Raw genomic sequence first — 21,331 nt, 5'->3', positions numbered from 1 at the left:
GAAAGAGAGAGACTGGGGAGAGAGAGAAAGAGACTGGGGGGGAGAAAGAGACTGGGGGGCGGGAGAGAGTGGGGCAGAGAAAGAGAGAGGGTGGGGGTGGAGAAAGAGAGAGTGGGGGGAGAGAGAGGGAATTCGGGAGAAAGAGAGTGGGGCAGAGAGAGAGTGGGGCAGAGAGAGAGGGAACAAGGCGGAGGGAGGGGAGAGACTAGGTGGTGAGAGAGAAAGACTGGGGGAGAGAGAGAGACTGGGGGGAGAGAGAGTGGGGCAGAGAGAGAGAGCGAGAAAGAGACTGGGGAGAGAGAGAGCATGGGGCAAAGAGAGAGAGAGGGATTGAGGGAGAGAGAGAGAGAGACTGGGGGGAGAAAGAGAGTGGGGCAGAAAGAGAGTGGGGCAGAGAGAGAGGGAGCAAGACGGGGGGAGGGGAGAGACTAGGTGGTGAGTGAGAAAGACTGGGGGAGAGAGAGACGGGGGGAGAGAGAGTGGGGCAGAGAGAGAGAGAGAAAGAGACTGGAGAGAGAGTGCATGGGGCAAAGAGAGAGAGATTGAGGAGAGAATGAGAGACTGGGGATGGAGAAAGAGAGAGACTGAGGAGAGAGAGAGAGAAACTGGTGGTGGGGGAGGGTGGGGGGGTAGACTGGGAGGGGGAGGGGGAGAGAGGATGGGGCAGAGAAAGCGAGAGAGTGGGAGGAGAGAGAGACACTTGGGGGGGGGGAGAGTGAGACACCTGGGAGAGAGAGCGAGAGTGGGGCAGTGAGAGAGAGAGTGGGGCAGAGAGAGAGGGAGAGAGATGGGGAGGGGAGAGACTAGGTGGTGAGAGAGAAAGACTGGGGGGAGAGAGAGAGACTGGGGGAGAGAGAGACTGGGGGAGAGAGAGAGTGGGGCAGAGAGAGAGCGAATGGGGGAGAGAGAGGGAATGGGGGAGAGAGTGAGTGGGGCAGAGAGAGAGAGAGAGTGGTACAGAGAGAGAGAGAGTGAGAGGGAGAGAGACTGTGGAGAAAGAGAGCATGGGACAAAGAGAGAGAGACTAAGGAGAGAGAAAGAGACTGGGGATGGAGAAAGACTGGGGAGAGAGAGACTGGAGGATGGGGGGAGATTGTGGGGTGGAGAAAGAGAGATAGGACAGGAAGAAAGAGAGACTGGGGGGGAGAGAGAGACCTGGGGGAGAGAGAGAGTGGGGCAGAGAGAGAGTGGGACAGAGAGAGAGGGAGAGAGATGGGGGGAGGGGAGAGTATAGGTGGTGAGAGAGAAAGACTGGGAGGAGAGAGAGAGACTGGGGGGGAGAGAAAGAATGGGGCTGAGAGAGAGAGAGAGCTTGGAAGAGAGAGATATGTGATATCTTACTGGGGGGAGAGAGAGACTGGGAGAGAGAAACTGTGAGGAGAAAGAGAGTGGGGAAGGGAGAGAGAGAGAGAGTGTGTCAGAGAGAGAGACTGTGGAGAGAGAGAGGGAGAGAGTGGGGCAGAGAGAGAGAGATTGGGGGAGAGGGGACTGGAGGGGAGAAAGAGAGGGAATTCAGGGAAGGCAGATCACATTCTTCCAACCCCACTCCCTTTATACCCGCACCACGTTCTCGCTCTCCTCTCCTACACCTGGTTGATAGCTCGGTAGTCCCGACACTGTCACTATTCACTTCATATACAATAAATCTGTTTGCAATCCGTAACCCACACACAATGCCCCATCTATGGTGCGGGCCTGAGCTGGAAGGGGGGATGGAAGGTAAGGTCAGGAACTTGTTTGTGGGAGAAGGTCATGAATTCGTGGGAGAAGGTGAGGCACTTGAGCGAGGGGAGAATCTCAGAAACTTGGGGGGAGCGAAGGTCAGAAGCCTGGGAGGAGGGGTGAGGTCAGAAACTTGGGCTGGTGGGGCAGGGGAAGGTCAGGCACTTGGGGGTTGGGGACAGGAACCTGTTTGGGGAGGAGAAGGTCTTAACTCGTGAGAATGAGCCTTTTCTTTTCCAAGTGAGCTCTCTTCTGTCGAGAGTCGGCAGTCAGAATGGCTTGAATTACACTTTGCAAAGTCACTGATTACATAAGCAGGATGGTTCTAATTACATATTCCAGAGAAACTACCTTATCCTCCAAGGGAATCAATCAGCAATCAGGTCATGTGATCAAGGAACCCAATCAGAGTATTTTGCTGTTGCAAATAAGTGTTCAGCAGATTTATCCCATCAATCTTGGTTGGTTTTGAACTTAGGTTCAAGAGAGGAAAAGTCAGTGCCTACCCCGTTGAACCAACCAGTCCCAAGAAGTATTGAAGTGTCAGGATGGCCAAGCGGTCTACGGTGCTGTGTTCAGGTTGCAGTTTTCTCTGGAGGTGTGGGTTCGAATCTGACATTTCTTATGGCCCTTACGGCTAAGTGGATCAATAAAGGGGTATGGAGAGAAAGCAGGAAAGGGGTACTGAGGGAATGATCAGCCATGATCGTATCGAACGGTGGTGCAGGCTCGAAGGACAGAATGGCCTACTCCTGCACCTATTTTCTCTGTTTTTTTTAAATGAAAGTAACAAAGATACAATATAAATTATAGGTGTTCAACATATAACTGAAATTGTTGGAAAAGACACAAAGGTCAGTCAACATCTGCGAGAAAAAGGTTGGTTAACATTTTGGGTATGCTTCTTCATCAGAATGAATTGATTCTTCCTTACAAGGTTCTTTGTTGGCATGCGTTACCCCTTGGTGCCTCTACCAAAGACCCAACTAAATTACTCTGGAGGTGTGGACACCGCTTATGTGTGGATGGTCGGATTTTGTCGCCTCCCACCAACGGTAACGGGTGACGTTAGAAACGGAATTTCGACCCCTGAGTTCTCTAGCATATTGGACACGTTCATTTATCTCTCACTTCTCATTTACCATCATAATAGTCTGGCTCTTTTTACCTGATCAAAAAAGATAGTTGTGATAATTAAATATGTGCAGACTACTAAAGTAAAATGTGCACATATGCTCATGAAATTACAGAAAAATCTTGAATCATATGAAACTTTGTGAGCTGGTTTCTTCCCTTCAGCCCATAGATGTCAGTCTTGGCTCAGTGGTAGCATTCGCACCTATGTATTAGAGGTCATGGGTTCAATCCCACTCCAGGGAACTAAGCACATATTCTAGGCTGACATTCCACTGCAGTACAGAGGGAGGGCTGCACTGTCGAAGGGGCTGTCTTTCAGATGAGATGCTAAGCTGAGGCTCTGCCTGCCTTTTCAGGTGGACGTGAAAGATCACCTGAAGAGCTGGGTGTTTTTCTGGTGTCCTGACCAGGACCTGATCCTCAATCAACAACACTAAAACTGGTCATTTATCTCATTGCTGTGTGAGGGAGCTTGCTGTGCAAAATTTGATGACTTTGTTGCCCTACATTACAATAGTAAGTGACTGCACTTCAAAAATGTTCCATTGGCTGTGAAGTGCTTTGGGATGTCCTGAGGCTGTGAAAGATGCTATATAAATGCAAGTTCTTTCTTTACCTGTTGCTACTTCAAACACTAGGAGGAACTAAAGATAGGCACATTCCAAATCCAAATTTAACACAATTCGGACTTTTCTAAAAGAAATAGAAAGAAACGCGTACATTTATATAGCGCCTTTCATGACCTCAGGATGTCCCATAATGCTTTACAGCCAATTAAGTACTTTTGAACTGTTGTCGCCATTGGTAATGCAGGAAACACGGAAACCAATTTGCGCACAGCAAGTTCCCACAAACAGCAATGTGATAATGATCAGATAACTGTTTTCGTCGTGTTGGTTGGGGGATACATTTTGGCCAGGACACTGGAAAGAACTCCCCTGCTCTTCTTCGAAATAATGCTACATTTTATTTTACATCCACCTGGGAGGGCAGACGGGGCCTCAGTTAAACATCTCATCCCAAGGACACGTTAATTAGAGGCCCAATTTAGACCAGTGCAGATCAGCGTCAGTCAATTAAGTATTTTTGAAGTGTAGTCACGGTTGTAATGTAGGAAATGCAGCAGCCAATTTGCACACAACAAGCTCCAACCAACAGCAATGTGATAAAGACCAGAGCATTTGTTTTTTAGTCCTGTTGGTCGAGGGATAAATATTGGCAGTGCACCGGGGCTAACTGCTCTGCTCTTCTTAAAAATAGTGCCATGGGATCTTTTATATCTATCTCAGAGAGCAGTTTCACATCTCATCCAAAAGATGGCACCTACAACAGTGCAGCACTCCCTCAACACTAAACTGGAGTGTCAACCTAGATTTTTGTACTCAAATCTCTGAAGTGGGACTTGAACCCAAAACCTCAGAGATGAGAGTGCTACCCACTGAGCAATGGCTAGCACAGTGCAGCAGGACCTGAAGGCTGCAAGAGCAGTTGGAGTGCGCTCCTGATGGCTCTGGAAGGTAGAATGTTATTTTTCCTTAAAATAAATAAAAAAGCAGATAGAGCTCTGAAATGGCTTTTTGTGTGGGTACTTCAAGCACACCAGCTCAGGTACTGCATTGTAATAATTCAGAATAAAACTCCGTCTACATGTACTGGTGTGGTATTGGCTAGCTTCACACCCGACTTAAGCTCAGGTCAACTTGTCACATCAAAGGCTGAGCCTTATGGCAGCTGCCAGACAGCTCCCAGTAGCTGGTTAGACTCTCACCTCGGCAAAATCCTGGACTGAAGGGAATCCTCAGTAATGTTGCTCACCTTTACAATCATTGTTGAAGCTTCTTATTTAATCCCACCAGAACTGCTCTGTCAATCCAGTGACCTTTTCCAGTTCCAGTTATTGTGATGATGATTTGACTCCTTACTCTCCACCTTCCTGAGATACTGTTCACTCCAAGAATTTTTGAATCGAAGAATGAATAATATCCATTCTAGAATCTAAGTGGAATATAATGGAACAATTGTTACTATGGTTATAATTAATGTGAATATATTTGTAATTAATGACATTTGGTTAAATTACTTAACTTAATATTAGTTTGATCTTTCCTTTCCTCTATTTATATGGACTAAACTCCCTCACGGTGTCAACTGCCAAGTGCAGCTCCTCCCACAGTAACTTCCACTGATTCTGTGAAACCAGGGTTGCAAACCTGTCTCCAGGTGACTTCACAAAGGAGCTAGGAACCATGTCACAAAGTAGCCCAACCCTCTCCCAATCTCGGTATTACATGGTCACATGGCCAGACTCTACTCCTGGCGTGCAGCCTCACTGGGTATCAACATCATCATCATAGGCAGTCCCTCGAAATCGAGGAAGATTTCCACTCTAAAAGTGAGTTCTCAGGTGACTGAACAGTCCAATACGGGAATTACAGTCTCTGTCACAGGTGGAACAGACAGTCATTGGAGGACAGAGTCGGTGGGGAGTCTGGTTTTCTGCATGTTCCTTACGCTGCCGCCACTTGTTTTATGCATGCTCTTGGCGCCAAGACTTAGGTGACTGGTTATGAAAGTGGGTTGTACAATCAATCCTGGCCCCAAGCCAACTCCCATGTGCAGACACTCCAGTCAGGGAGCACAGACTCACAACATTACCACTGATTAATTATCACTCCCATCCTCCAAATGTGAGGTCCCACAATTCAATGGCCCCCATGTCTACCTTTTGCTTTAAACAGCAGACATTTTCCCCACTCGTTATATCAGTTAGTATGTCTCCCTGCTCCTGCTTTGGCAGAGAGAGGCAGTTTGTGGGAATGAGGTTCAGGATAAGTCAATGATATTACAACGTCCTGTATATTCTGAAACAAGTCTATACCCTGTGACAGGATGGGTGTCAGAGGCAATTTTTGAAGGGATATTCAGGGGTATCAAGTGGTGGGTATTTGGAGCATTAATTGGAGGGTGAATCATGACCAAAAATAGGATAAAGCTCCCTGTACACTGTCACATCAAATACTCCCAGGACATGTACTGCACAGGTTAGATACAGAGTAAAGCTCCCTGTACACTGTCCTGTCAAACAATCCCAGGCCAGTACAGTGCAGGTTAGATTGAGGAAAGCCTCCCAGTATACATTACTGCATAAAGTTTTGGTTTCCATATTAACAAAAGGATATACTTGCTTTGGAGGCAGTTCAGAGAAGGTTCACTAGGTTGATTCCAGAGATGAGGGGGTTGACTTACGAGGAAAGGTTGAGTAGGTTGAGCCTCTACTCATTGGAATTCAGAAGAATGGGAGGTGATTTTATCGAGACGTATAAGATTATGAGGGGCTTGACAAGGTGGATGCAGAGAGGATGTTTCCACTGATAGGGGAGACCAGAACTAGTGGGCATAATCTTAGAATAAGGGACCGCCCATTTAAAACTAAGATGAGGAGGAATTTCTTCTCTCAGAGGCTTGTAAACCTGTGGAATTTGCTGCCTCAGATTGCTGTGGAAGCTGGGACATTGAATAAATTTACAACAGAGATAGACAGTTTCTTAACCGATAAGGGATTAAGGGGTTATGGGGAACGGGCAAGAAAGTGGACCTGAGTCTATGATCGGATCAGCCATGATTGTATTAAATGGTGGAGCAGGCTCGAGGGGCTGCAAGGCCTACCCCTATTTCTTATGTTCTTATTGTTATGTATCTGGACTTGTATATACTCTGTAGAGCCACCAGAGGGCTCATTCCCCAGAGTCCCAAGGGATCTCATAATCCCTTGGGAGCACAGGTATTTAAGAGCACAGGTTGGTGAGGCACTCTGGAGACCTGCAATAAAAGACTAAGGTCACATATTACTTTGAGTTCTCAGTGTTCAGTCTGACTCTTTCTCCAAACACTACAACTGGCGACGAGACACAGATAGTGAACCCAAAGATGCAGAGAAAAGTGGGCATACTGGAGAAATTCTCGGAGGGAGATGATTGGGAAACTTTTGTGGAGCGACTCGACCAATACTTCATGGCCAACGAGCTAGATGGGGAAGAGAGCGCTGCCAAACGTAGAGCGATCCTCCTCACCGTCTGTGGGGCACCAATGTATGGCCTCATGAAGAATCTGCTCACTCAGCAAAACCCACGGAGAAATCGTACAACGATTTGTGCACACTAGTCCTAGAGCATTTGAACCCGAAGGAAAGCGTTCTGATGGTGAGGTACTGATTCTACACCTACAAAAGATCTGAAGTCCAGGAAGTGGCGAGTTATGTCGCTGAGCTAAGACACCTTGCAGGACATTGGGAATTTGAAGGACATTTGGAGCACATGCTCAGAGACTTTTTCGTACTTGGCATTGGCCACGAAACCATACTTCGTAAACTTTTGACTGTAGAGACCCCAACCTTGAGTAAGGCCATAGCGATAGCCCAGGCGTTCATTGCCACCAGTGACAATACAAAGCAAATCTCTCAGCACACAAGTGCTGCTACAAGTACTGTGAACAAAGTGATGTTGTTTTCGAATCATAACGGACAGGGCGGGTCACACATACCTGCAGCTACATGTCCGCAGATGTCTCAGAGTCTACCATCAAGGGTGATGAATGCAAGGCCATTAGCACTTTGTTGGTGCTGCGGGGATGATCATCGTTTCCATTCATGCCGATTCAAAGGATACATTTGCAAGGGCTGTGGAACAATGGGACACCTCCAACGAGTGTGCAGGTGAGCTGCCTGGCCTGCTAAACCTGCAAACCACCATGTTGCAGAGGAGGACAGATCCACAGAGGATCATGACGAAACAGAACATCTGATAGAGGAGGAATAGTAATTGGGTTGCACACATTCACCATGAATTATCCCCTGATAATGCTGAAGGTTAAACTAAATGTCAAAGGTTAAACCCAGTGTCAATGGAGCTGGATACGGGCGCGAGCCAGTCCATCATGGGCAAAAAGAGTTTCGAAAGGTTGTGGTGCAACAAGGCCTCAAGGCCAGTCTTAACTCCAATTCGCAGGAAACTAAGAACTTACACAAAATAACTGATTCCTGTAATCGGCAGCACTACCATAAAAGTCTCCTGCGAAGGAGCGGTACACAAGCTACCACTCTGGGTGGTACAGGGCGATGGTCCCACGCTGCTCGGCAGGAGCTGGCTGGGAAAGATACGCTGGAACTGGGATGACATCCGAGCGCTATCTCCCGCTGACGAAACTTCGTGTGCACAGGTCTTAAACAAATTTCCTTCGCTGTTCGAACGAGGCATCGGGAAATTCCAAGGAGCAAAAGTGCAGATCCACCTAATTCCGGGGGCGACCCATCCATCACAAGGTGAGAGCAGTATCGTACATGATGAGAGAAAGGTAGAAATCGAGCTCGACCGGCTACAAAGAGAGGGCATCATCTCACTGATCGAGTTCAGCGAGTGGGTCAGTTTTATTATCCCAGATCTCAAGGGAACTTAAGGAAAGGTAACTTCGACGGTATGAGGCGTGAATTGGCTAGAATAGACTGGCAAAGGATAGTTAAAGGGTTGACGGTGCATAGGCAATGGCAAACATTTATAGATCACAAGGATGAACTTCAACAATTGTACATCCCTGTCTGGAGTAAAAATAAAACAGGGAAGGTGGCTCAACCGTGGCTAACAAGGGAAATTAAGGATAGTGTTAAAGTCAAGGAAGAGGTTTATAAATTGGCCAGAAAAAGCAGCAAACCTGAGGACTGGGAGAAATTTAGAATTCAGCAGAGGAGGACAAAGGGTTTAATTAGGAGGGGGAAAATAAAGTATGAGAGGAAGCTTGCTGGGATCATAAAAACTGACTGCAAAAGCATCTATAGATATGCGAAGAGAAAAAGATTAGTGAAAACAAATGTAGGTCCCTTGCAGTCGGATTCAGGTGAATTTATAATGGGAACAAAGAAATGGCAGACCAATTGAACAAATACTTTGGTTCTGTCTTCAGGAAGGAAGACGCAAATAACCTTCCAGATGTACTAGGGGACTGAGGGTCTAGTGAGAAGGAGGAACTGAAGGATATCCTTATTAGACGAGAAATTGTATTAGGGAAATTGATGGGATTGAAGGCCAATAAATCCCCGGGGCCTGATAGTCTGCATCCCAGAGTATTTAAGGAAGTGGCCATAGAAATAGTGGATGCATTGGTGATCATTTACCAACAATCTATCGACTCTGGATCAGTTCTTATGGACTGCAGGGTAGCTAATGTAACACCACTTTAAAAAAAAGGCGGGAGAGAGAAAACGGGTCATTATAGACCGGTTAGCCTGACATCAATAGTGGGGAAAATGTTGGAATCAATTATTAAGGATGAAGCGCATTTGGAAAGCAGTGACAGGATCGGTCCAAGTCAGCATGGATTTATGAAAGGGACATCATGCCTGACAAATCTTCTGGAATTTTTTGAGGATGTAATGAGCATAGTGGACAAGGGAGAACCGGTGGATGTGGTGTATTTGAACTTTTAAAAGGTTTTGACAAGGTCCCACACAAGAGATTGGTGTGCAAAATCAAAGCACATGATATTGGGGGTAATGTACTGACATGGATAGAGAACTGGTTGGCAGACAGGAAGCAGAGAGTCGGGATAAATGGATCCTTTTCAGAATGGCAGACAGTGACTACTGGAGTGCCGCAGGGCTCAGTGCTGGGACCCCAGCTCTTTACAATATACATTAACGATTTAGATGAAGGAATTGAGTGTAATATCTCCAAGTTTGCGGATGACATTAAACTGGGTGGTGGTGTGAGCTATGAGGAGGATGCTAAGAGGCTGCAGGGTGACTTGGACAGGTTAGGTGAGTGGGCAAAAGCATCACAGATGCAGTATAATGTGGATAAATGTGAGGTTATCCACTTTGGGGGCAAAAACACAAAGGCAGAATATTATCTGAATGGCGGCAGGTTAGGAAAAGGGGAGGTGCAACGAGACCTGGGTGTCATGGTTCATCAGTCAATGAAAGTTGGCATGTAGGTACAGCAGGCGGTAAAGAAGGCAAATGGTATGTTGGCCTTCATAGCTAGGGGATTTGAGTACAGGAGCAGGGAGATCTTACTGCAGTTGTACAGGGCCTTGGTGAGAACTCACCTGGAATTATGGGCCCAAGTTTCCACATGATTTGCACCTGATTTTTAGGAGCAACTGGTGGAGAACGGACTATCTTAGAAATCGCAATTCTCCACATTTTGTTTTCTCAGTTCTAGTCAGGTAGAACAGTTCTACTTTGGAACAGAATTTTTTCTTCAAAAGGGGGCGTGTCCGGCCACTGACGCCTGATTTCAAAGTTTCCACAGTGAAAACGTACTCCAAACTAACTTAGAATGGAGCAAGTGAAGATTTTTGTAGAACTGAAAAAACCTGTTCAACACATTAAAAAATCAGGCTCAGGTTACAAATTAGGCGTCCAGAACGAGGTCGGGGGGGGAGGGGGGGGGAAGGGAAGTCATTAAATTCGACAATAAATCCTTATTTATACTTCTACAAATATTATACAAATAAATCCAACCTGAATAAACATTTATAAGCAAAGAAAAGATTAAATAAACCATCTTCCTACCTGTGTGAAAGTGCTTCAGGCAGGGAGAATGCTGCAGTCAGCCTGAGGCGCACGTTCTTCCCGCGGGGGGGGGTTAGGCGCCCGTTCTTTCCTGTGGGGGGGAGGAGGCGCCCGTTCTTTCCCGCGGGGGGGGAGAGGAGGCGCCCATTCTTCCCGCGGGGGGTGGGGGGTAAGGAGACAGTGAGAAGGCTGCAGTGAGATGTGCTGATGGCAATGTGCTTTTATTAAAAAAATTTTCAAAAATTAAACAGCTACAAAGAACTACAAAAATGGCCGTGTGCCAATGTTTTCTTCACACTGCGCATGCGCGAACGCTCCAACGCGCACGCGCAGCGTTGCCGGCAGGAAAAAAACTAATTTAAATAGTACCCGCCCCCTCCCACTACCTGCGCCTGATTTTTTAATGTGTGGAACAGGTTTTTTCAGTTCTGCAAAAATCTTCACTTGCTCCATTCTAAGTTAGTTTGGAGTACGTTTTCACTGTGGAAACTTTGAAATCAGGCGTCAGTGGCCGGAAACGCCCCCTTTTGAAGAAAAAATTCTGTTCCAAAGTAGAACTGTTCTACCTGACTAGAACTGCAGAAAACAAAATGTGGAGAATTGCAATTTCGAAGATAGTCCGTTCTCCACCAGTTGCTCCTAAAAATCAGGTGCAAATCATGTGGAAACTTGGGCCCTATGTTTCTATGTTTCTCTGAGACGGCACCATCAGAATCTGTGGCAATGACAAACTAGCTATCAATCGTTTCTCCCTGCAGGACCAATACCCACTTCCAAAACCTGACGACCTCTTTGCAATGCTGGCGGGAGGAAAGACATTCATGAAGCTGGATCTGACTTCAGCCTACATACGCAGGAACTGGAGGAATCATCGAAGGCCCTCACCTACATCAACACGCACAAAGGTCTTTTTGTTCATAACAGATGCCCATTTTAAATCCGATCAGCGGCGGCAATATTCCAGAGAAACATGGAAAGTTTACTGAAGTCGGTCCTGCACACCGTGGTCTTCCAGGACAACATCTTGGTCACAGGTCAGAACACAGTTGAGCATCTGCAGAACCTGGATGAGGTTCTTAGTCGGCTCAACCGTGTGGGGCTCCGGTTAAAATGCTCGAAGTGCATTTTCCTGGCGCCTGAAGTGGAGTTCTTAGGAAGGAGGATTGTGGTGGACTGCTTCAGGCCCACCAACATGAAGTCGGAGGCAATCGAGAACGCACCAAGGCCACAGAACGTGATGGAGCTGCGGTCGTTCCTGGGACTCTTGAACTACTTTGGTAACTTCTTACCAGGTCTCAGCACCCTGCTAGAACCACTACATGTCTTACTATGAAAAGGAGGCGAATGGGTTTGGGGCAAAAGCCAAGAAAATCCCTTTGTAAAAGTGAGACAATTGTTATGCTCAAATTGCTTGTGTTGTCTGATCATTTAGTACCAGCATGTGATGCGTCGTCATATGGCGTCCGGTGTGTATTGCAACAAGCCAATGATTTTGGGAAACTGCAACCAGTTGCTTATGCATCCAGGAGTCTGTCTAAGGCCAAGAGAGCCTACAGCATGATTGAAAAAGAAGCGTTAGCGTGTGTCTATGACGTAAAGAAAATGCATCAATATCTGTTTGGGCTAAAATTTGAATTGGAAACTTATCATAAGCCAATTATATTCCTGTTTTCCGAGAGCAAAGGGATAAATACCAATGCATCAGCCTGCATCCAGAGTTGGGTGCTCACGTTGTCCGCATAAAACGATGCCATCCGCCGCAGGCCAGGCACAGAAAACTGTGCCGATGCTCTCAGTAGGCTGCCATTGCCCACCACGGAAGTGGAACTGGTGCATCCCGCAGATCTAGCTATGGTTATGGAAGCATTTGAGAGTGAACAATCACCCATCACTGCCTGGCAGATCAAAACCTGGACAAGCCAGGACCCCTTATTATCTTTAGTCACAAGCTGAGTGCTTCACGGGAGCTGATCCAGTCTCCCAGTGGAAATGCAGGAAGAGATAAAGCCGTTCCAACGGCGCAAAGGTGAAATGTCTATACAGGCAGACTGCCTTCTGTGGAGCAATCGAGTAGTAGTCCCCAAGAAGGGCAGAGACATCTTCAACAATGACCTCCACAGTACCCACCCAGGCATTGTAATGATGAAAGCGATAGCCAGATCCGATGTGTGGTGGCCCGGCATCGATGCGGACTTAGAGTCCTGCGTTCACAGATGTAATACATGCTCGCAGTTAAGCCATGTACCCAGGGAGGCGCCGCTAAGTTTATGGTCTTGGCCCTCCAAACCGTGGTCGAGGGTACACGTTGACCATGCAGGCCCGTTCTTTGGTAAAATGTTCCTTATGGTTGTCGACGCATACTCCAAATGGATTGAATGTGAGATAATGTCGGCTAGCACGTCCGCTGCCACCACTGAAAGCCAGCGGGCCATGTTTGCCGCACATGACTTATCCGATGTCCTGGTGAACGACAACGGGCCATGTTTTACCAGTGCTGAGTTCAAAGAATTTATGACCCGTAACGGGATCAAACATGTCCTGTTTTAACCAGCATCCAATGGTCAGGCAGAGAGAGCAGTGCAAACCATCAAGCAAGGTTTGAAGAGGGTAACTGAAGGCTCAATGCAGACTCGCCTATCCCGAGTCCTGCTTAGCTACCGCACGAGACCACACTCACTCACTGGGATCCCACCTGCTGAACTGCTCATGAAAAGAGCACTTAAGACAAGGCTCCCGTTAATTCACCCTGATCTACATGAACAGGTAGCGAGCAGGCGGCTTCAACAAAGTGCATACCATGATAGCGCAAATGTGTCACGCAAGATTGAAGTCAATGATCCTATATTTGTATTAAATTATAGGCAAGGTCACAAGTGGCTTCCCGGCACTGTCGTGGCCAAAGAGGGGAGCAGGGTGTTTTGGGTCAAACTTTCAAATGGACTCATTCACCGGAAACACTTGGACCAAATCAAACTCAGATTCACGGACTACCCTGAGCAACCCACCTTGGACCCTACCTTTTTTGATCCCCCAACACACACACCAGTGGAAACCGACACCATGGTTGACCACGAAACAGAACCTATCATCCACAGTAGCCCTGCAGGGCCCAACACACCAGGCAGTCCAGCAAGGCCAACTGCACAGCAGCCCAGCGAGGGCCCAACAAATGACTCAACAACACCAGCCTTCACACCGAGATGATCAACCAGGGCAAGAAGGGCCCCAGGTCGACTCACATTGTAATTAGTTACACTATTGACTTTTGAGGGGAATGTTGTTATGTATCTGGACTTGTATATACTCTGTACAGCCACCAGAGGGCTCATTCCCTGGAGTCCCAAGGGATCTCATAATCCCTTGGGAGCACAGGTATTTAAGAGTGCTTCACAGGTTGGAGAGGCACTCTGGAAATCTGCACTAAAAGACTTAATCCTGCGCTAATGGGTAGAAGAAAGCTAAACTGAAACTGGTTCAGCCTCAACTGGAGTATTGTGCACCGCGCTTTAGGAAGGATGGGAAGACCTTAAAGAGGCTGCAGAAAAGATTAACAAGAATGGTTCCAGGGATGAGTGACGTGGTTAGACTAGAGAAGCTGGGGTTGTTCTCCTTAAAGCAGAGAAGTTTAAGAGGAGATTTGTGCAAAATCACGATGGGTCTAGACAAAGTAGCTAGCGAGAACCTGTTCCCATTGGTGGAGAGGTCGAGAACCAGAGGACACCGATTTTAAGGTGATTGGCAAAAGAAGCAAAGGCGTCATGAGGAAAACCTTTTTTACACAGCAGGTAGTTATGATCTGGAATGCACTGCCTGAGAGGGTGGGGGCTTTCAAAAGGGAATTGGACAAGTAGCTGAAGGGAAAAAATGTGCAGTGCTGCATTGAAATGGCGGGGGAGTGGGACTAGCTGAAGTGCTCTTGCAGAGAGCCGGCATGGGCTCGATGGGGAGAATAGTCTCCTTCTGCGCAATAACCATTTTATTGTTCTATGATTGCACCAAGCCACTACTCCAATAAAATTAAAAAAATAGTCCAAAAGTATAAATGAAAACTCACCTGCAAGATGTGTGTGTCGCTTTAAGAGGTGCTGACAGTGCTTCTGCCAGTTTCCTACACGATAGGTTTACCTGGCGGGCTTAGGACCCAGCTTTCTTGACTTAATCCTGCGCTAATGGGTAGAAGAAAGCTAAACTGAAACTTTATATAGCATCTTTCACGACCACCGGATGTCTCAAAGCGCTTTACATCCAATGAAATACTTTTGGAGTGTAGTCACTGTTATAATGTGGGAAACACAGCAGCCAATTTGCACACAGCAGCTGCCCCAAACAGCAATGTGATAATGACTGGATAATATGTTTTGTTATGTTGATTGAGGGATAAGTATTGGCCAGGACACCAGGGATAATTCCCCTGCTCTGGAGGCAGTTCAGAGAAGGTTCACTAGGTTGATTCCGGGGATGAGGGGGTTAACTTATGAGGAAAGGTTGAGTAGATTGGGCCTCTACTCATTGGAATTAAGAAGAATGAGAGGTGATCTGATCGAAACGTATAAGATTATGAGGGGGCTTGACAAGGTGGATGCAGAGAGGATGTTTCCACTGATAGGGGAGATTCGAACTACGGGGCATAATCTTAGATGATGAGGAGTTTCTTCCTTCAAAGGGTTGTAAATCTGTGGAATTTGCTGCCTCAGAGAGCTGTGGAAGCTGGGTCATTGAATAAATTTAAGACACAGTATCTTAACTGATAAGGCAATAAGGCGTTATGGGGAGCAGGTAGGGAAGTGGAACTCAGTCCATGATCGGATCAGCCATGATCGTATTAAATGGCAGAGCAGGTTCAAGGAGCTGTATGATCTACTGCTGCTCCTATTTCTCATGTTCTTCTTTGAAATAGTGCCGTGTGATCTTTTACATCAACCTGAGAGAGCAGGCAGGGCCTCGGTTTAACGCCTCATTTGAAAGATGGCACCTCCGACAGTGTAGCACTCCCTCAGCACTGCACTGGAGTGTCAGCCTAGATTTAGGTGCTCAGGTCCCTGGTGTGGGTCTTGAACAACCTTCTGACTCAGAGCCGAGTGTGCGACCCATTGAGCCACAGCTGACACTAAGAGTGGCACCAAGGTAAGGACTTTTTCCCGCATCGAAATCTACTAACTGATATGTTTGTATAAATGGTAATGACGACGAGATTCAACACTGCCTCCAGTGCGCCAGTGCAGCCTTCAGCCGCCTGAAGAAAAGAGTGTTCGACGACCAGGCCCTCAAAACTGCCACCAAGCTCATGGTCTACAGGGCTGTAATAATACCCACCCTCCTGTATGGCTCAGAGACATGGACCATGTACAGTAGACATCACAAGTCGCTGGAGAAGTACCACGAACAATGTCTCCGCAAGTATCCTGCAAATCCCCTGGGAGGACAGACGCACCAACATTAGCATCCTCAACCAGGCCAACATCCCCAGCATTGATGCACTGACCACACTTGATCAGCTCCACTGGACAGCCCACAATGCTCGCGTGCCAGACACGAGACTCCCAAAGCAAGTGCTCTACTTGGAACTCCTTCACAGCAAACGAGCCAAAGGTGGACAGAGTGAACGTTACAAGGACACCCTCAGAGAGCCTCCCTGATAAAGTGCAACATCCCCACTGCCACCTGGGTGTCCCTGGCCAAAGACTGCCCTAAGTGGAGGAAGTGCATCCGGGAGGATGCTGAGCACCTCGAGTCTCATCACCGAGAGCATGCAGAAATCAAGCGCAGGCAGTGGAAAGAGTGTGCGGCAACTCAGTCCCACTGACCCGTTCCCTCAACACCTATCTGTCCCACCTGTGACAGGGACTGTGGTTCCCGTATTGGACTGTTCAGTCACTGAAGGACTCATTTTTAGAGTGGAAGCAAACTTTCCTCGCTCCCAAGGGACTGCCTATGATGATGATAAATAGTACAACACATATAAAAATACAGCTGCCAAATCTACAGTAACTTTCCTCAATAATTAGCCTTTGGTTGACCTCAGAATCTGCCTATTTTGACCATGTCCCATATGAAGTACCCGAGCAGTGCATTGAAAATACATCCTAAGAAAAACCCAGCTCGATCTTTGCAGGTAAACATCACAGAGTTTGTTTTCATGTCAAAGTCTGGGACAACACTGCCCTGAATTCTCAGCTGAAGGAGGAGGTCAAGGCTACAAAGAAAAAGGACACAAGAGAGGATAAAATACATAGTGAAAAATAAAAACTGTCTGTCTATCTATCTCATACTGTTCCTTACACTGAGAGACTATAGAAAGTGACTCTTTGACTATAACTCCTAAGGTTTCCTAAAGGAGGTTCCATTTGTCTTTTTTATTACTCTGCAATTGGAGCAGAAGTACGTGCTATGGAAAATTTAGTGGGTATTACGGCTTTTGGGATTTTTCTACCTTGTAAAAATACTGACAGCGTCTAACCCTGGGGAAATATTACTGTGAAAGTTATTTATTGTAGGTTCTAGACAGATTTTATAGAGCTATTTAACAAGAGGTTAAAGTGAAACAAAACACATTTTTGAATTTATCTCTAAAGTACTCGTGGTGAGGTCAACCCTGAATCCTCAGCCTTAGCAGATTTATTCAGAGTGTAGCTGAGTCATATAGACAAGGAAAGTCCTAGGTTAGCTGACCTCAGCTGTGAGATTGGTAAGAGGGTAACTATTTCTCTAATGCTCCTGGGCAAGGGATGGGAAAGTCAGACAAGGTTTCTATTCAGAATTACTATCCAGCAACCCCTGCTTGATGCACGCATGTGTCGACTTAGGGCGAGGGTCGTATTGGGCTCAGTTGTGATGCTCCCCACATTCAAATAGCTACCCATCACTCAATATCAAGGCTCAGGCATGAATAATAGCCACTTGGTCAAGGTGTCAGAAGGTTCTCTTCAGCCATGGAACTATGTCCAGGAAGACATTAAGGGGAGGGAAAATTTAGTGGTGAAAAATAGATGAGAAGAAAATGCTAACAAAAGTAACTTTCATACCATCAGTCTGGATTTTAACGAATGTTCCAAAGGTGAACAGCCAGTGTCAAATCCATTGCAGCACCCATATTAATAAATGCACAAGAAAAATTATCTTTCTAGTAACAGCTTGATGTATTTATTTCACTTTTTTGAAACCAAAGTCCTTTTTAGGACATTCATAAAAGTTGATAGAAATTATTTAACCTTGACGTGAAGTTATATATTGCTTAATTGATCTACTCTGTGTTTCACTGTTTACTACCTTGTATGATTGCAGTATGTGGCACTGTACAAATTTCAATGAATGCAATTACATTTAATGAAACATGAAGTCTTCAGCACCGACTGAAGTCAGTTAAACCAGGTTGTTTCTATAACTCGGCTGTTCTATCCTTAAGCTCTCCGTATAAACCTTGCGCAAGTCTCCACAGAGTCATCTGAGCCCTCTCTAAGCCGACAGCAGAAAAATCTCCAGATGCCTGAAAAATACATCAAATTACTTATTTATCTTCAAAGCTATTCAATGCAAAAGATAATGGAATTTCTTTAACAAAGTGTCCATATCCAGAGACTGGATTATAGCAGTTTACATGAGAAAATGCAGAGAAGAGAAAAGTAATTTGGCCTATCAAAGCTCTTTCCTCTCGTATCTTAATTGTACTATCTTAGCAACTGAGCCATACAGTTTCAGCAGGTCCCAAGTTCGATACCTAGTCTACGTCAAGTTGGGTAATTCAGCCAGCTTTTATATCTACTACCCAACTCAGTAGATTAGGCCCAAGATTTATCACTCTTTGAATGTAACTTTTCATGATAGCTATTTTGGACTTACTTTTCACCAGTTTCCAGTTGACCCTCGCCCTTCATTCCCTGAAAGTAATAATAAGCGTTTTCTTGACCCAAAGTGATGTCTAATTGGATAGCTCCTTCAAAGAACCTGCACAAGCATGTTAGGCCGAATGGCCTCCTTCAGTGCTGTATCATTCTATGATTGTAAACCCCACTATTCGTTTATAATACTTCTTGGCCAAAATATTTTGCCCCTCTTCTCTAGAAGGCTCCTTAAAGTAATTCACTCAAGTGGCCATTTTTCATGTGTGAGCTCAGATGGTGAGTGTGTAAGAATGTATGGACCCTTAAATCTTGTAGATATTAAAATGCTCTGCCAGACCAAAAGACTTTTCGAAGTAAAATAAAGTTATTGAATGTAACTATTATGCTCATAATAAAGGATGAAACTGAGTATGTATGAAATGAGTTAGCTCCTTTAATTAGACTCCAAAGTGCAGGTACAGCGTGGGAGGCTTGCTTATATACAATGCCCCCAAGGGATGCTGGGATCCCTTGGGACTCCAACAGGAAGGCTCTCTGGTGGTGGTGTGATACAGGTTGCCAAGGGTTAAATACATAACATCACTCCCTCGTAAAGTCAATAGTACACTTATTTACAGGGTGAGACAATCTGGGGCTTTTCGCTTCCTTGTCGATCGTCCCGGTACAAATGCAGGTGTGGGTGAGTTGGTTGGTTCTTCACTGGGCTGCTGGGCAGCTGGCCTTGCCGGGCTGTTGGGGATGGTGAGTTCGGCTTTGTGGTCGACTGTGATGTCGTCTGCCACTTGTGTGTGTGTTGGAGGGTCGAAGTTGGTGGTGTCCTCTTCAGGTTGCTCGGAGCTGTTAGTGAACCGCAATTTGGTTTGGTCCAAATGCTTTGTGCACGTTAGTCCATTGGTCAATTTGACCTGAAACACCCTACTCCCTTCTTTGGCTATGACCATGCCAGCAAGCCATTTGGGACCATATCCATAATTGAGTACAAACACAGGGTCATTGACCTCAATATCGCGTGACAAATTTGCGTGATCATGGTACATGCTTTGTTGATGCTGCCTGCCCTCGACGTGATCATGGAGGTCAGGGTAGACAAGAGAGAGCCTTGTTTTGAGTGCCCTTTTCATGAGCAGCTCAGCTGGGGGAACCCCGGTGAATGAGTGGGGTCTAGTGCAGTAGCTGAGCAGAACTCGGAACAGTCGGGTTTGCAGGGAGCATTCCGACATGCATTTCAAGCTTTGCTTGATGGTTTGAACTGCCCGTTCTGCCTGGCCATTGGATGTGGGGTAGAACGGGGCAGATGTGACGTGCTTGATTCCATTGCGGGTCATGAATTCCTTGAATTAAGCACTGGTGAAACACGGCTCATTGTCGCTGACTAGGACATCAGGCAGGAAAACATGGCTCGTAGGCTTTCGATGGTGGTGGTGGATGTGCTTACAGACATTATTACACATTCAATCCATTTTGAATAAACATCCATAACAACCAAGAACATTTTGCCGAGAAACGGGCTCGCATAGTCAACGTGGATCCTAGACCATGGTTTGGAGGGCCACGGCACAAACTTAGCGGTGCCTCGCTGGGTGCATTGCTCAGCTGGGAGCAAGTGTTGCACTGGCGCACGCATGATTCTAAATCTGAGTCGATGTCGGGCCACCACGCATGGGATCTGGCTATAGCTTTCATCATTACAATGCCTGGGTGGGTGCTGTGTAGATCGCGCATGAACATTTCTCTGCCTTTCTTGGGCAAGACCACGCGATTACCCCACAATAGACAGTCTGCCTGTAAGGACATTTCGTCCATGTGCCTGTGGAACGGCTTGGTCTCTTCCTGCATCTCCGCTGGGACGCTGGACCAGCTCCCATGGAGGACACAGTTTTTTTTAACTAGGAACAGTAAAGGATCTTGGCTGGTCAAGGTCCTGATCTGGTGGGCCGTAACGGGTGACTTTTCGTTTTCGAATGCATCCATCACCATGAGCAAGTCTGCAGGCTGTGCCATTTCCACCCCGGTGGTGGGCAATGGTAGCCGACTGAGAGCATCAGCGCAGTTCTCTGTGCGTGGTCTGTGGCGGATTACAAAGTTGTATGCCAACAGTGTGAGCGCCCATCGTTGGATGTGGGCAGAGGCATTGGTGTTAATCCCTTTGCTTTCTGAGAATAGTGATATGAGCGGTTTATGGTCAGTTTCTAGTGTGGGGAGTGATGTGGGGCCAGGTTCACTTCTGAGCGGTTCGAATCGCTCCCACTCCCTGGATTCTAGACTTTGGATTTATTTGGGGATGTGACAAGAAATGGTTTTGGTGCAAGAAATGTTGATTTTATTCAGGAAAGAAAGTACAATGTCAAAACTTACAATCTCTAAAATAAGGAACACTTTATTACACATACAAAAGGGATTTCAGAAAATAATACACCTCCCACCTCCCAATGCATAAATCTGACTAGATTAAACTTGAGGGAAACAGGGATAATTCTCACCAAACCTCTTATTGACAGTTAGCGGTGGTCCGCGGTTTTGGGGTTCACTGGACTCTATAGGTTCGGCTTGGCGGACCCCGAACATTGTGGAAGACTTCTTACTGCGTAGTCTTCAGTTGGGTGGTGTCCGCTGATGCGGTAGGACGTGTATTGGATTTATGGGGTAAGTACCCACTTTCTTCCTTAACAGCAGGTTTTAAAGTTCTTTTCGGTAATGTTTTACCAGTTGGTAGCTCAGGGATAGCTTGTAGAGTGGAAATAGCTTGCGAATCTTTGGGTTTTCGTCGAGTTGACTTCGGTTTGGAAATCATTGGTTGCCGTGGCTCAATATTACCAATTTGATTGCTGGTAACATCTTGGTGGTTGTTTCATGAGCTTCTTGCTGCCGCGATGTGCTTGGTGTCCTGGTCGTTTGCAATGTTGTCTTGGTTGATGTTCTGAAGAACCAGGTTGACGAAAGCTGGTGTGCTGATCTCGAAGTCTGCCAGGTCTGAAGCATACGAAGCTGGTGTAGAAGCAAAAGTGAGTTGTTGGCTGCAAAACAGGGCCTCAGTTGTACCTTGAGAGCCTTTCTAATCTGTGCGCCAAAT

Source organism: Pristiophorus japonicus, chromosome 1, assembly GCF_044704955.1.
Source record: "Pristiophorus japonicus isolate sPriJap1 chromosome 1, sPriJap1.hap1, whole genome shotgun sequence".
Taxonomy (NCBI): domain Eukaryota; kingdom Metazoa; phylum Chordata; class Chondrichthyes; family Pristiophoridae; genus Pristiophorus; species Pristiophorus japonicus.
The sequence above is the reverse complement of the archived record's forward strand: the minus strand, read 5'-3'. Positions refer to the sequence as shown.